Raw genomic sequence first — 14,531 nt, forward strand, 5'->3', positions numbered from 1 at the left:
GGTGGCAGAATCCTTGCCTGCCATGCTAGAGACCTGGGTTTAATTCCCAGGGCCTGTCCATGAAAAAAAAAAAAATTCTATTCCAACATTACCATTATAGTTCCACAATCATCTTTCACTTGTACTACAGCAGTAGGATCATAGTTTTTCTTTGTATTTCCATTTTTTCCCCTTTTTTATTCTGTTCTCCAAATAGCAACCAGCTATTTGTTTAAACTGCTGAACAGAAAGCATTACATCAGTTCCTTAATTAAATCCCTCTAAAAATTTCCCATACTCATTGGAAATTCTTTGTTAAGGCCAACATGAGGCTGCATCACACACGTTTTGCCATTCTCTCACTATAGAGTACTCTTGCCCCAGATTATTCTAAGATCTTTATCAGATGGCTGCATTCTTTCTGTCACCTTCTTAGAAAGATATTCCTTGACCACCTTATTTAGATTAAGTCCCACCCAACTCAGTTAATGTTTTTCCTTTTATTCTGCTTTATCTTCTCAGTATTTCATGTTATCCAAAATGTTAGATAATTCACTTAATCCTGTTGGTCATTCATCTGATTGCATTGAATCTACCATGTATTAGTAGTCAGCATCCTGGGAGACAGATATCACTTTCAAAATGAGCAATTGAAGAGAATTTCAGTTTAAGTAAACCAGCAAAGGACAATGCACTATCCCAAGGCTAGTCTGAGCTGGAGTATTTACCACTTCTGGATCTGAAGGAGCAAAGAGAAGTGTACAGATGATTTTCACAATAGGAGCATGTACAGAAAAGACGACTCAGAATGAGTGATGGTTTTTGGTTGATCCATAGATACTTTTAGCGTGTCAGGAACTTTTCTAAATGCTTTACATATATTAACTAATTTAATTCTCACCATAACAGTGTGAAATAGATATTTTTAATACCTCTTCTCTTTTTTGTTCTAGGTGAAAAAAAATCTGGCACTGAGAAATTAAGGGGCTGCATCAATATTTCCAGTGGTTTCAATGTATATTCCATGATCATCCATCCACTAGTTGCCACAATCTGACCTTACGCCATTATATATTATTTGAGGTATTATATAAAGGAAGTATTCTATCCAATTTTCATTTAGGATAATTTCTTTAAGAAAGTATAAATGAAGTAGCTATTAAAAGTGATTTTTAATACCTAATATCATATGGTCATAACCTTTCTTCTTGGAAAATAATATATAATAGTATGAAGACAGCAATGACAAGAAAAAGAAAAAAACGTTTTATTTTGAAAATACCATTTCTGTTTCAATTTTGTGAGGCATGTTTACGTATTGCATTTTATTTTGGAATAAACATTCTTAGGCTGAAGATTTTAAGGAAAAAACTTATTGGATCAAGTTCAAATAGTGCACATCTAACTTTCTTCTTTCTATTACCACTTATATATCCAAATTAAATTCTGTCAAATTAAAAATTGATAAATGAATTTCCCCTCATCTTGAACAACGTATTCATTTATTTTTTTCCATTAAAACCACCAATTGCTTAAAGCAAAATCCCTGGGTTCATTTATAACTGCATTAATAAAGCTAAGAATTCTACGGCACAAAAGAATAAATTCTTTCATAATTATACTACTTTAGCAAAAACAGAAGGGCTTAAATTTGACAAATTATATTTCAAACTCTGCCATTTGTTGGAAAATCCATTGATTCATATATCACTGTGAAAATTCAAAGTGCCATATTTTCTATCTATCTATCTATCTATCTATCTATCTATCTATCTATCTATCTATCTATCTACCTATCTATCTATCTATCTACTTATCCATCTATCTATCTATATCTATCTATTTATCATTTGTCTATCTACCCATTCATCCATCCTTCATATATTTATCTATCTGCTATCTGTCTATCATATCTATCATTTGTCTATGTATCTACATTTTAGCACCAATAAATTTTAAGAAATTTCTCTTGCAAAATCTTTGTAACATTGCATTAGTCAAGGCTTTCCAGGGAAAAAGAACCAACAGCATATATACACGTATGCTTATACACACACACACACATACTCACACACACAGATATATGTATATGTGTATATAAATATTTAGATTTTTGCTATAGGAATTGGCTTATGCAAATGTGGGTATTGATAAATCCAAATTCCATAGGGAAAATTACAAGCTGAGAACTCTAATGAATGTTTCAGTGAATTCCCCAGGAAAAACTTATTGGCTGAAGTAGAGATAGGAATTCTTATTTCTGACTGCTGAAATCATCAGTTCTCCCTTTGAGACCTTCCATGATTGGATAGGACTTCTCTCATTGCTGAAGGCAATCTCTTTTTTTAATTTTAGATGGAATCAGCCAGAGATGCAATCAACTGACTAATGATTTAAATTCATGAAATACCCTCACAGGAACAATGCCAGCACTTATTTGACAGCCATCCCACCTTCGCAACACCATGATTTGGGCTTCTCTTAGCCTCAAAATCATTAGCTAATATATTCCCATTATTTAAACCAACCCATCTAGTGGTATTTCTTTAGCAATGAGAAAACTAAAACACTTGGAGTTTAGGAAAAATTTTAAGTTACATCTATATTACTTTTTCCATCACCCAGTATGGAAATTTGCTTACCCTCAATCTGTAAATTTAGGTATTTCTTCAGCTCATAGACATTGCATTGTATTTATTTATTTTATTTAATCTTTTACTTTTCTCTCTTTCCTCTTTTGATCATTATTTTAGAATTGTACGTTAAATCTCTGTCCTTCTTTCCAACTTGGCAGCAAAATTGGTGCCAAAGGTAACAATTGTATACTTCTGGATGTATGAACAATCAGCATCTATTGAATTAATTTTTTTAAATTTCAATTTTGAATACTTTGTAAAAAAGCACTGTGCTACCTGTGAAACCACTAAAGCATTTCTGTTATTTTTTCACTGAACATGCACATACACACACACCACATACATATTTTGCTTTGTTGTGTAATTATTGCCTTTCTTCTAGCTGACATTTCTCTCTTTGGCTACTATCCTTCCTCAACTTCCCCACTCACCCACCCATGCTAAAACAGGTACCAATGTTTAATTTTTCAATTCATTGGAGTTTAGATTTAGATTTGAAGTAAAGAGGACAAAATTCTTCAGCAGTTAGGAGGCAAAATTGTCGCTTGAAATCTGGCCCAACTTTCAGGTGTAGGCAGTCTCCTACCAATCTCATAAAGCATGACACAGAAGTCTTCCTACTTCCTATTAATTAATACAACCTGATTTACAGGATAAGGAAAGACTCAGTCTGCCTGTTTGTCTTCTTTTCTTGTCTTGGGGTTAAGGTATATATACACACTATAGAGTTCTCATGTCAATCTTTTGTTAAGTGACCCACAACTCAGACTGCCAAATTTTCCTAGACACAATAATTACTAGCTTTATCCCTTGGTTTTTATTACCCTGCTGCTGAAATTAGTCCAACCTGGATGGAGAAGGGGCTTTAAAAGTCATCTTTATTGAAACTTCAATAAAAACTTAAGCTATTAGCACTCAGTTGTCTATTGCCATTTATTGCAGGAGACATATAATTTTAGAACAGGGTTTGAAGTAAGGGAGCCCATTTGGTTGACAATCATTTTAGAATACACTTTCCATTTTTATCTCTTTAAGTAGTGTTGCATATATCTGCTTTAGCTCACCCTTATTGATATTAAAGTTTAATTCAATTAAGTATTCTTATTTCCAAATTATTTGTTGTGACTTTTACTACCCTCTCCCTCTAGTACATAGTAAGACTTTGAAATTTGCTTTAGCATTGTTAATCTCACCTATGTAACTAAAAATATTTAGTTATTTCATTTATTAACATTACTTTTTATCCTATTTAGGATTGGCTTAGTTTGGGTAAAATTTGGCAATGTGGCTACTGTAGAATATTAATGAAAGTTTCAGGATTTTGAAATTAAATAAAATCTAAACTTCCCCTTTGTTCTAATTTGCTAGCTGCTGGAATGAAATATACCAGAAACGGAATGGCTTTTAACACGGGTTTATAGTTCTAAGGCCGAGAAAATGTCCCAATTAAAACAAGTCTAAAGAAATGTCCAAAGGCATCCAGGGAAAGATACCTTGGTTCAAGAAGGCCGATGAAGTTCAGGGTTTCTCTCTCAAGTGAGAAGGCACATGGTGAACACTCAGGGCTTCTCTCTCAGCTAGAAGGGCACATGGCGAACATGGAGTCATCTTCTAGCTTACTCTCCTGGCTTCCTGTTTCATGAAGCTCCCTAGTAGGCATTTTCCTTCTTCATCTCCAAAGGTTGCTGGCTCATGGACTCTCTGCATCTCATGGCTACATCGTTCTGCTCTCTCTGAATCTCTCATTCTCCAAAATATTTCCTCTTTTATAGGACTTCAGAAACTAATCAAGAACCACCCAAATGGGTGGAGACATGTCATCTCTTAATCCAGTTTAACAACCATTCTTGACTAAATCACATCAACCAGAGAGATGATCTCATTACAGTTTCAAACATACAGCATTGAGTAGAGATTATTCTACCTTTATGAAATGGGATTTATATTAAAACATGGCTTTTCTTAGGGGGCATACTTCCTTTCAAACCAGCACACCCTCGTTATGTAAACAATAGTTAACATTTATGTTTCTCAGTTTCTCTATTTGATAATAATAGTTTCTTACATGATCATTATAAAATTAAATAAGATGTTGGAATTATTAGTGTACCTATAATAGTGATTCAAATAATGGTACTATAATTATTACTAAGGAAAAAATGTTTAATCATGTATTTTTATTGCTTAAAACTGATTAATTAAAAATCTTGAATAAAAACAACATTTGAAGGTATTAAGATCATTGCAGTTAGAATAAAATATAAGTTAATATGAGTGGTTTCATAATCAATAAGGAATTGTATATCACATTAAGCAGTGGTTTGAACCATTCAGCTTATCTAAGTTACTTTATTAGAACTTGAATTTTCATCATCTTTTAATTAAAAGGTCATAGCCACTTCATATATTTATCTGAGTCTTACATGTGAGCTGTTGTTTCATATTAATTTTAATCCATCCTTTCTTCATCATACCTCTTATTATTAGAGGCAAAGGGGTTCAACTATTCTCATTCTGGTTGTTTTGCAACCTTTAATATAGAAAATTTGAACCATTCTACCCCCATTTAAGTCATTTCCAATAAGCTAAGGGATCTTAGCTTTAAATGAGTCCCCACAATATTTATAGAAAATATTTCACAAATTAATGTTTATTTGTGAAATAATTACTTCATATAAGATAGTTCTATCTCAGCTTATGAAATTGTACATTCTTCAGTCCACAGAAAGTCATATATATTCCTACCAGTGTGCCTAATACACCATTCTCTACATAATCAATATTGTATATGCTGTCTTAATGGGAATAAATTAGATATATTGTATTTTTATGATCTTGCTTCCTAGTTACTGCAGAATTAGAAAGTAAAAACGTCATATTAATATATTTTCAAGTTATTGTACTTACTGAGATCAATATGTGGAATCCAACTCCATAAATCAGTGCTTCTCAGTAGAGAATTGAAGGCACAACGGGCACTCTACAATAGAAAGATATATTACTCTGAGTTCCTAGAGAACAGAGTCTGAAGCAAAAGCTTATGTGCTAATATTTTATTAGGAGTGCAATTCCAGGGAATCTGTCAAAGCAAAAGATGGAGAAGTTTGGAGGTAGGAAGAGCTAATGCAAGAGAGCTACAGAGCTGGTTACAGCATTGCAACAAATACAGCTAGCAGCTGTACAGATGTAGGATTCTTACATCTGTAGAGAGGCTGGCCTGGACATTCTAAAGAGGGGACAGTTTACTGTGAGAGTGTAAGCTATTACTATTTTTGTTCTAGTCAGAAGTAGAAAAGTGGCTGTGGCCTGGGAGTCTGATGGATCTGAAAAGATCTGTGTCTAATACAGGGAATATGTTTCTAGGGACAATATACTTTGACAATTTTTAGCCAATATAATTGATTTTCAAAATAAAAACTCCTGAAAGTAATGCTCAGATTAGTCTTGCAAAAAAAAAAAAATGTAGAAAGCCAGAAAAGAATGAGACTGGGAAAATATCTGTATACAATTGTCTGATTTAATTAGATATTCTATATTTTATTCATTCACTGTATCAGGAAATTAAGAACATATATGATAATCATAAAAATTATTTTAAATTAGATATAATTGGATCTCCTCAAGTTACATACAAAATTTTGTGTCTTCAAATACTTTGAAATCATAAGGAGCATAATTTAGGAATAAAATACATGTGGAGATTCAATATTTTTTAACAGAAAATGAGAGCCATAAAGCTAAGTGTATTTAGTTCAGCTGATGAGCTCACGTTTTATTTTTCTGAAAGACTACTTAATATACTATTTTGGTAAATATTGGCATATTATAAATGAATATTCTGTACATACCACATGAAAATTATTAATAAAATTCACTGAATAGCTAGCGGCACACTATTATTTAGTGGTTATTATTATTTAGTTAGTGGTAATCAATGGAAGCAGTGTTTGGTAGTACACCAGTTGAAGGCATAATACAAGGTAACTTTATTAATGACTTGCCCTGCTTTACTTCAGTGGACTCTAACTTTTTTTATCAATAAAATTTAAATGAAATCGAGTCCATCTCTTACATAGCTCAACTTTCTCTTCTCTGTGAAGTTGTGCTGCAGTTTTGCTGTTTTCTTTAATATAGTTAATATGATTAAATGGTTATCTTAGTTTTTCAGGGTTGCTATGATAAATACTACACAATGGACTGGCTTAAATAATGGGAATTTATTGTCTCATGATTTTGGAGGCTAGAAGTCCTAAATCAAGATCTCAACAAGCCACACTTTCTCCCACAGGATGTAGTATTCCGGTACTGGCTTGCCACAATTCCTGGTGTTCTTTGGCTTGCATCTCTGTCCCCATCACATGGTGATATGTCTCCTTGGTCTCTTATTATGGCCTTCCTTGACTTCTGGTTTCTACTAACTGCATCCAAATTTCCTGTTTATAAAGGCTCCAGTGTTATGAATTAAAGCTCACTCCAATTCAATTTGGCCTTATATGAGTAGGATATTCAAGGACCCTGTTTTCAAATGAGTTCACGCCTTAAATAATAATAACATCTTCAAGGTCTTACTTTCAAACGGGTTCACACAACAGGAACATAGATTAAACTTGAGCAGCCTTTCTGGGGGACATGATTCAATCCCCAACAGTAGCTAATTGATAGAGCAGAGGGCTGGCATAGAGACATAATACACCAGTTATAGAAGCCGTTTTAATTTACTTTATCTTTAAAAACATGGTGATATTAATGGATTTCATATTTCATGTCTTTTTATTTATGCACCTTCTTCCTGCTAAAGATGACAATGACTCATAAAATGGTCCAAAGATATAAAACAATGACTGAAACTTTTTAATACCTTAGAAATTAAATAATGTATGACTAGAGAATTTCAGTTTTGATGAAACATTGCACAACAATCTTTGGTTTTCTTAGTGTGGAAGTTCTAATTAATAGTTATATTTTCCTAAAGAAAATCCATAACCAGAGCCTCCAATATCTTAATTTTCTCAACTACATGATTTATGAGTTTAAGCCTCTTTGTCAAAAACTTTTCAGAGGATTCCCTTCAAGTTTTTCCACTCAAGTTATCTTACCATGGAATGGCTAGATAGAAGTATTTGAAACTGTTGAATTGTGCTGCAGTAACTTTGATTCTTGAAGATAATTGTATAACTATGTAGCTTTTACAATGTGATCAAGTGATGTGAAAACCTGTGTCTGCTTCTCACTTTATCCAGGGTATGGACAGATGATTAAAAAAAAATAAGAAGAAGAACAACAAAAAAATAAATAATGGGGGATAGGGGTAAAAAAATTGTGTAGATTGAAATATTAGGGGTCAATGAGAGGGAAGGGTAAGTGGTATGGGATTACATGAGTTTTTCTTTTATTTCTTTTTCTGGAATGATACAAATGTTATAAAAATTATCATGGTGATGAATGCACAAGTAGGTGATGATGTTGTGAGCCATTGCTTGTATACTTTGGTTGGACTGTATGTGTGTTAAGATATATCATTAAGGGCAGGCCATGGTGGCTCAGCAGGCCAAGTGCTCTCCTGCCATGCCAGAGGACCCGGGTTTGATTCCCGGTGTCTGCCCATGTGAAAAAAAAAAAAAGATTTATCATTAAAAGTACTTTTTTTTTAATGTTATCTTACCAATTGTTTACTGGATAACCCACACTTTATCAAGTATGACATCTTTAAAGAGATACATTTTAGGCATAAATATTTAATTATCGTTTATTAATATATTGCCTTTTTAATATCTGGTGTTTTATTGAGAAGTTAGACATGAACAACCAAGAGGTTTTCATTCTTTATACAAGGATCAGCAGACTTTAGATATATTCCCAATGCTAAAATCTCTGCATGAATTAATTTATTCTTTCAGAGATTGTGTTGACATCACAAGAACATCAGATTGATGAATCTGTTACTCTTGTGAAGATTAACACAGACTCTTAAGTCTTCAAAAAGTAGATAAATTGGAGTACGTGAAACAAATTTCATACCACACATTTTCTTATAGATTGTTTTAAATCATATTTAGGTAACAAACACTTATCGGTATCCTCACTAAGTGATTATTTTTGTTTAGTTGAATTGTGGACCCCATATAATGTTTTAAGAATTTTAATTGTTCAAATTAAACAAACAAACAATTTTCAATTGTTCACATTCTATTAACCTCAAAATCTTTTTCATCTTTACCTCCATATAGTAAATCTGAAAATTCCCTGGTCAGCAGACTATTTACGCTGTACAAAAGTCATAGTAATTAATCAGAATACTTATTTCTCATTGCAATTTTAAACAGTTCTGCATATTATAATGCAAAAGTTTAATTTAGAATATATTAACTCATTCTACCTATCTTTTCTCAGTTTTAGAATCTCACCTATATATGATTATTAAAACAAATATAAAACCACAATGATCATAAAACATATGCTTATAGGGAAATTGAATACAGCTAGATGTGCTTTTAAAGGACTAATAGCTTAAATTAACTGAATTAACATCCACTCCAACGTAGAGAAAAAGTGTTCTGAAATAAAAATAAATTTACATAACAAAGTCACAAGGGGGAAGTAAAAGTTAGAAGTAGTTCTTCAGAGGTGCCCTATGGAAGAAATGATTACAGAACATTCTCAATAAATACCAAAAAAAATGACCCTTTGCAGTATTCTTTGGTTCACATATTTATATTTAAAAGAATGAATTGTGACAAGACACATTACTGTTCAATTCTATTTTATTATCTCCTTTGGGTGCCTAAGAACAGATAAATAAAAGATAAAAAGGCTTGTCATGCGAAAAGAGAAAAGTTCAAATAACAAAGGAAAAAAGACACTTGAGTGCCTTTGTAAAGATTTATTATTTATTTTTAACCTAATAATGTAAAAAGGTTACAGTATAAAATTCATCCCACAAAAATGGAGATCACTTTGGATCAGTCAGTCTTTTCTTAAAGAAAAAAAGATTGCTTTCCACCACCCCCACCTCTATAAAGTGTTTGACTTCTACTGAGAAGCCATTTGTTTAATTTTATCAGGTTGCAGGAATTTTGAGTTCTGATCTGATTTAGGTGTGGAGCCCTTAATAAGCATAATACCTACATTTTTCAGAGGATAGAACTTAATAACACAAACATGTAGAAGGGCAGATGACTACAGAGACTAGTCCTGTTCAAGAATAGTATTTCCAAGTATGGACTAGGGAAAAGGAATAGAATAACCTAGATTTCATAATATTGTAGCTTTCTGTGACACACCTAGCTCAAATATTTAAGACATTATTGGGATGGCACTTGGAAATATCTACTTTTAATGACTGTTTCCAGTTATTCTCACACATATTGTTAGAAAATTATTAGTCTAGTTTAAATGTACTTTTCTCATTTGTGTGTGTGTACATATGCATATGTGTATGATGAGTGTGTGCTGATTTTATCTTAACTTTCCATTTATAAATTTGGAATAATATTGTTTATGGCAGAGTAAGTCTTTCTGTTATTTTTCCCATATCATTTCTTACACAACCATCTTTCTATTCCAGTTCCTAATCATACATAATATATTATTCAAAACAGAGTTGTTTAAAACAACTATTTCATTTTGTCTACTTTATTGTGAAGGAATTGGCAATAAGGTTGCTGGTATCTTTCTCAATTTGAGTCTCTCATACAGCTGCAGTCAGATGTTGGTAATTACCGGATGCTAGTAGGTGCACCAATTATCAGATAGTGGTAGGTGCTGCAGTCAACAAAGGGCTCAATGAGAAGAGTCATCCAAAATGATATTAACCTGGGATTTGGTTGATCATGGTTCTTGACAGAGAGTTCAACTAGGGTTATTGACCAAATGGTGGTTTCTCTAGCATTGCTGTCTTGGTGTAGTGAGTTAAAGTAAAGTAGGGACTTCTGACACTGTGGCACAGTCTCCACATCTTCCCCTTTCCTAAGTAACATAGAGAGTGTTGCATTGTCATAATGCAGCACTATCTTAGACCCTATTTTTAGGTACCTCAGTGAAAAGATAAACTGCTTCTCCCTCTCCTTCCCATGTCATTTCTGAATTCACTCCCCTGTGAAAGTTGAATGCAAACTCCTCATTCTCCACTGTTTCTTAACTGACTGTTATAGCTCCACAGTCAGTAAAAAGCAGTCCTCAGATCCATTGTAACTTCTTGCTCCCCACCTGCTTGATTGAACCTAACTTGATTTGTTTCTCCTGGCAACCCTGCTAGCATTTGGGTACAGATAGAGGATCTATGAGTACTAATAAACTTTCTTTCACATATCTCTAGTAATACTCATCCTTGTTGTGCCCAAATACCAGTATAAAGATACTTACACAGCTCTTGTAAGGAATTCAGATTTCACATAGGGCATTTGTCTTTCTTTCGAGTGTGCGTCCAAAAAAGAATTAAGCATAAGGAGCAAAAGATTTTATTATAGACACTCAGAAGCATATAATGTCACCTCTATCATACTCTGATGAAAGCAGTCACAACACATTCAAATATTAGAGTAGAAGACATAGCCTTCATGTATTGATTGAAGAAATGTCAAAGAATTTGTGACCCTATTATAAAATTGCCATACCACGAATATTCCTATCTACCTTCTTAGAGGGAACTCACACTTTTACTCATCTTTATATTCCTAATAAATGAAGTATGCTGTTTTATATGCTACTTCCCCAAAGTTTGCTAATGTTTCAAAGACTTGTGAAGGCAGATATGTGGTTGATTGCTAAGACTTTTAAAGGTTAAAATGGTATAATATAATCTACTATGGTTTCTATAATAATTTAGAACTTTAATATTAAATATATTATGACCACAGAATTATATCACCTAGGGAAATGGCATGGTCCATAAAAATCCTGTTTCTTTCACCTTAAATAATTTTTAAAAATATTTGTTTACAAGGAGGGATAAAGGCAAGATTGATTTTTAGTTACAGTAGTGAACAATGTAGAGAATTTGTAATTTAGAAAGTTTGATGAAGACAAGGAGTACTCATACTTTTTTTTCTGCAGAAAACAATGCCAAATGTAATTACATAGGGGGCTGAATCATTAGAGCAAAAGCAAGTACATTTTGCTGTCACCCTGAGTATAGTAATAGCACCATTATACAATTTGTCCACATTTTTATTTAGGCTTCTTGGAGAGGCTAACTTGTAATTGTTCAATAAAACTGCTCACACACATGTGAATATGTATACATGTGTGTGTGTGTGTATATATATATATATATATATGAAAACACATAAATGCATATATTTTGATGTTATTGTTGTATTCCCCAAATGGGTCTATCAAAAGAAAATGTATTCAAATATGTTTGAACATCACTTCATTGAGATGGTCTTAGGTCAGGCTACCTAGACGTAAAGTATAAAATGAAGATTCTCATTAAATGGACCAAGGTAACTTCTGAACCACAAATTGCAGCCCTGAGTTAAAGAAAGGGAGCCTGCCATTTGTACCACCATGTCAATACGTCATTAAGTGTTCACTATTTTGAGAGGGGTTTGTAGGTAAAATCCTGGGAGAAACCAAGGTCAGTTCTCTGATAAGTGACATCTGTGAGCTGTCGGAAGCCAATAGTCACAGAAGCTGGAGGATAAGTACAGTGGATAAACCTGATGAGAGAAATGTAGGCGGAGTATTGTGGTGACTTGAAGCTGTATATACTCAATAAAAACATGTTCTTAAATCTAATCCATTCCTATGACTGTAAGCCCACTATAAATAGAAACTTTTGATGAGACTTCTTCAGTTAAGGGTGACCCACTTTATTCAAGATGGGTCTTAATCTTAGAACTGGAGTCCTTTATAAAAGAATGAAATTCGGACAGAGAGAAAGCCACTGATGCAAGAAGCTGAAATTGACAAAACCCAGAAGAGAAGGGAGAAACCAGCAGATGCTGCCTTGTGCCTTGCCATGTGGAAGAGGAGCCAAGGATCACTAGCAGCTGGTCTTTAGGAAGACAGCATTGACTTGATGGTCCCTTCATTTGGACATTTTCCTGGACTCTAACCACGAGTGAATAATGCACATTGTTTAAGCCAAACAATTTCATGATAATTTTCTTTAAGCAGCTTAGGAAACTAAAACAAGTATGAACAGCATCCACCAGAGTCAACACTTTGCAAAATCAAATCAACTTGCTTCTCCCTTTAAATTCACTATACCCAAGAACAACATCTCCAAGATTAAGGTTGGTCACCATTTCTGGAAAATTGTATGATACAAGGATTAGTGAGAAAAAAATACCAGTTGAAATTTTATAGTTGGTCCTAAGGCTACACCTGATGGCCATGATCTTCCTTCTCCACCATTCATTCTAGAGTTTTGACTAGTATTTTTGTGGGTGGCTACCTTATATGGTGACACATTGATCTCTGCAATGTCTGAGTCCTTCCTTACTATATCCTTACTGGGGCTTTATTTTTATAATGCCCTATTTACACTTAAAACTATACATCAGAGCACCAAAAAATGTGATCATGGAGTTCCTATACATTTTTCCTTGCCCCTACCATGAAATAGCAGTGCTATTTCTTCAAACTGATATGGTCTAATTATTCCTATCCAAGGATAAATCCTTTTTGTGCCTGTGGGACTGCTGGCAACAAGATAGCCCAAATAATCATATCCTCCTACTTAGTGGGATACTTTCTGTATCCTCAAAGGAAGGATCTCCCTTTTACAACTGGAGTCATTAGAACTACAGACCAGAAAGGTATAGGAACATGAAACTGAAATTCCCCAAATAAGTCACTAGGAGTGATGGAAATCAGGGCCATTCATACTTGAAGTTTCCAAGCACTTCTATATAACATACTATTTTGAGGCCCAGTGTCCCACATTTTCCCAACTTGATTTTGGCTTAGGAAATTGGTGCCCACTGAAAATTCATCTTTATTATCAGATATATCCACCCACTTCCAATTAAGTTTTCAATTCTATCTGCATCCCCTTCAGTTGCTTTCTTACATTTTGCCAGACTCTTTTATTCTGTTGATAAATACATCACTTAATGCATCAATGGTATTTAATAAAAGTCATCCAATTCCATAAAACTTTTATTGTTATTTCCCCGAGTCTCTCAAATGTTAGTGACATTCATTGTTCTAATTTGAACATCACTTTCCCCTGCTTCTCATCTCCATTCACCATAGGTAAAAGTCTTAGAAGTCTTTCCCAGTATATCAATACTTAAACTGACGTGAATGATAAGGTATTCATTGCCATTAGTGCAATGAGTGGCTCAGTTACAGAATTACATTTTTAGAGTCTGTTTCATGGAACTACCCATGGTACCAGTTGTCTTAGGTTAAGTGCTCTAGAAGCAGAGCATAAAAATGGGATAATTGTAAGAAGTAATTTCTTGAGGAATGCTTTCAGAAAAATGGTGTTGAGGGAAGGTGGACAGGACAAAGAATGAAAGCTAAAGAAGGAGCTTGTTTCTGCTATCCTAAGGAGCTCTGAAGCACAAAATGAAATGGGTTAGCAAGAGGGGTAAACTATTTTGCCACCCTGTTAGGTCAGTCAGTCACTGGCTTCCGACTGACCCAAAAGAGGAATAATCATACATTCCTTGGTGATGCAGGTCCTGTTTGGCTACATCAGTTTTCTAGAGAAGACAGTGGCTGTGAGCCTTTAGCAGCTAAAATTCTTAGCGGCTGGAGGATAGATGCACTTGACATCCATTGATAGAGGTCCACATAGAGCACCAATAACATCACTATGGAAGAAGGTTTGGCAAAATGACAATTTTTGAAATGATAGGGGAAAAATGGTACAAAATTTCTGGAGGGCCATTTTGGAAATACACACTGAAAGACACAAAGATTAGTCATCATATGCTTTGAGGCAGATGCAGCTATAGACAA

This window comes from Tamandua tetradactyla, chromosome 19 (assembly GCF_023851605.1).
Source record: "Tamandua tetradactyla isolate mTamTet1 chromosome 19, mTamTet1.pri, whole genome shotgun sequence".
NCBI lineage: Eukaryota > Metazoa > Chordata > Mammalia > Pilosa > Myrmecophagidae > Tamandua > Tamandua tetradactyla.